A 2,966-nucleotide genomic window follows, 5' to 3' on the forward strand; every position below is an offset into this window, starting at 1 on the left:
AAAAGGCATCACCTTGTAATAATAAATCCCGCGGTCCGTAATGAATGCAGTCTTCTCCTGGTCATCCGGGTTCATAAGGATTTGGTTGTAGCCAGAGAAGGCATCCATGAAAGACATCAGCTCGTGAGCCGAAATGGACTCGACTAGCATGTCGATATGCGGAAGTGGAAAGCTATTCTTGGGGCATGCCTTGTTCAGGTCGGTGAAATCAACGCAAACTCGTGATTTTCCATTCTTCTTTTTGACTACCACCGTGTTTGTGAGCCATTCAGGATACTTCACTTCGCGTATCTGTCCCGCCTTCAGTAGGCGTTCCACCTCTTTGTTGACGATTTCAGCTCGCTCAGGACCCAGCTTCCTTTGCTTCTGCTTTACAGGTCGGATTGTCGGGTCCACATTTAGCTCGTGGGAGATAACTTCTGGACTGATATCGGGCATCTACCCTACGGACCACGCGAAGGTGGCCATATTTTCTTTTAGGAAGGTTATCAGACTGGCGCGGAGCTCGCTATCCAATCCCACTCCGATCTTGATTTCCTGATCTGGAAACTTATCATTGATGAAAATGGACCACGCGAAGGTGGCCATAGCTGCTTCCGAACTGGATTCTTCGGGACCTCGAGCTGTGGTTGCTATTGAACCAAGAGCTTGTGACTTGCGAGATAGCAGCTCCTTGCCGTCCTTTGGCTTCCTAGAATCTCTCGGACTCCTTGCGGGGTCGGAAATTTGACGCACTGATGGTACGTCGAGGCCACTGCCTTCATCTGGTAGAGCCAGGGAGTTCCCAAAATAACGTTATAGGCCGCAGGTCGGTCGAAAACCGTGAACTCCACCATTTTAACCACTACTTGAGTGGACACCGGTAGTGTGATCGTGCCCAAGGACATTGACGTCTCGCTAGTGAACGAGACCAAAGGTGAGGGCGGTCCTACGACGTGTTCTTTCCCGATACCCATTCTAGCAAGCGTCTCGAGGAAAATCAAGTCTACCAAACTCCCAGTGTCAATTAGGATTCGGCAGACTTCGTGGTTCGCCACGTCAAGTGAAATGACGAGTGCGTCATCGTGCGGAGTGTCCAGCTCCTCAGTTTCCTTCTCGGAGAAAGAAACTTTAGGTAGATTGCTTGCTGCGACCTTAGCTCGCTTCGGCTGGGGGCTGGTGAGCTTCCGCTGATGGTCTTTGATCGCAGTGATGGAGTTCCGAAAGAGGCGCGATCCCCCCATTATCACGTCGATTCTTTTCTTGGGGGTTTCATTGCCATCGGACTGCTTCGGTTTCTTTGAAGGTGGAGCATCTTCGTCCACCTTGGGAGTCGCTTTCTGCTCCAACTCCTCGATTGTTACATTTGGCATTTCCCCCGCCACATACTTTTCTCGCAGTACGTGTCCTTATCTCGGACCCACTTGTTACTCGGGAGTACACCACTCTTGGAGCACGGTGAGAATGGAGGTTTGGACGGTGAATTCTTTGGAGAATTCTTTTTAGGAGATTGAGTGACTGCGAACGTGCTTTGCCCGAACTTCGGAGTCGTAGGCGGAGTCTTTTTGGCGGGCGCTTCAAACCGTGGTTTTCCTGTAGGCGGAGCGTTTTGTTTCTGCGCAGCGGCGATTTTGTCTTCCTCTGCGACTATCCAGTTCGATGCCCGGTGTAACGCGTCCTGAATGGTTGGGCATCGATTCACGGACAACTCTTCGCGGAAGCGAGATTCGTGCTAGAGGCCGTTCTTAAGCGTAGCCAGGGCTGTGGAGTCCGAGAGTCCTGGAATCTTGACCTGGATCTCCTTGAACTTTGTTATGTAAGACCGGGAGACTCTCCAGCCTTTTGGCTTAAGTTCCAAAGTTGAGCATCTGTCACCGCTGTTTCGATTAAGCTAGAATACTGCTTGACGAACAAGGTTGACAGCTCAGTGAAATTGGTTATGGAGCCGGCTGCTAAAGACGCGAACCAAAGTAGTACCGGTCCACAAAACGTTTTTGCGAACAGCTTGCAGTACCCAGCGTCTGCTTCGTGAGGCTCAAGGTCCACCCGGCTAGCTGTCAACAAGAAAGTCTTGAGATGATTGGTCGGATCCCCTTTTCCTTCGTTGCTCGAGAACTTAATTTTGCCAGTATCTTTGATGAGGACTCGGGCTATTTGATCGGAAAAAGGAGTTCGCCTCGACTCCTCGATCACTCGAAAGATATCCGGAGCTGAAGTGGTTGCACTGTGCATCACAGACCGCATGTCCCGGATTTCGCTCTGCATGCGGAAGATCTTGGGATTGGTAACATACCCCGGAGTCAAAGTGTTTCCATCCACAGGGAGAGGAAGACGGACTAGGACCTCGGAAGATCTGGCGACACCGGGCTGAACCGGAGTGTGGCCATCGCCAACCAGCGGTGGCGCTGTTTGCGAATTGACTTGAGGTGGGAATGAATCTCCCGGAGTGACATTTGTTGCTTCCACCTGTGAGGTGGAAGGTGGAGTAACACCGGAAAAATCCAAAGCACGTCGACGTGGGTTTTGGTCGGAGGACAGGAGATCAACCCGATCGGCGTACGCGCGATGAGAGGCTGAGAGGTCAGCTACGGACGTCGTGACTTCCTCCAAACGGGTGGAGACCTGACCCTCCAAGCTGTCAAAACGTTCGGTAAGAGCGGCGGAGGCGGCTTGCTGACGATCGGACTTTTCAGACAAGTCCTGCAAGAGCTTCTGGATCACCTCCAGGGATGCCTGATTGGGAAAGTCGGTTGCCATAGCGGTGGTTGTGTGTAGTGGATTTGTATATAAAGTCGGAACTAATGAGAGTCAGGCGATAACCCCCCTCCTTCTAGCGCCAAATGTGAGAACTGAAATCGATTCTCTCCTTCCGATGTGATTCGAATGTGGAGGAGCTTATCACCGTTTAGAAGTTCCGAACTGAATTTGAGAGAATTTTGAGAATTTGTATTGTATTGCTTCTTTTGGAAAATGTTTTCGATCCCTTA

The sequence above is a fragment of the Camelina sativa genome, chromosome 4, assembly GCF_000633955.1.
Source record: "Camelina sativa cultivar DH55 chromosome 4, Cs, whole genome shotgun sequence".
Classification (NCBI taxonomy): Eukaryota; Viridiplantae; Streptophyta; class Magnoliopsida; order Brassicales; family Brassicaceae; genus Camelina; species Camelina sativa.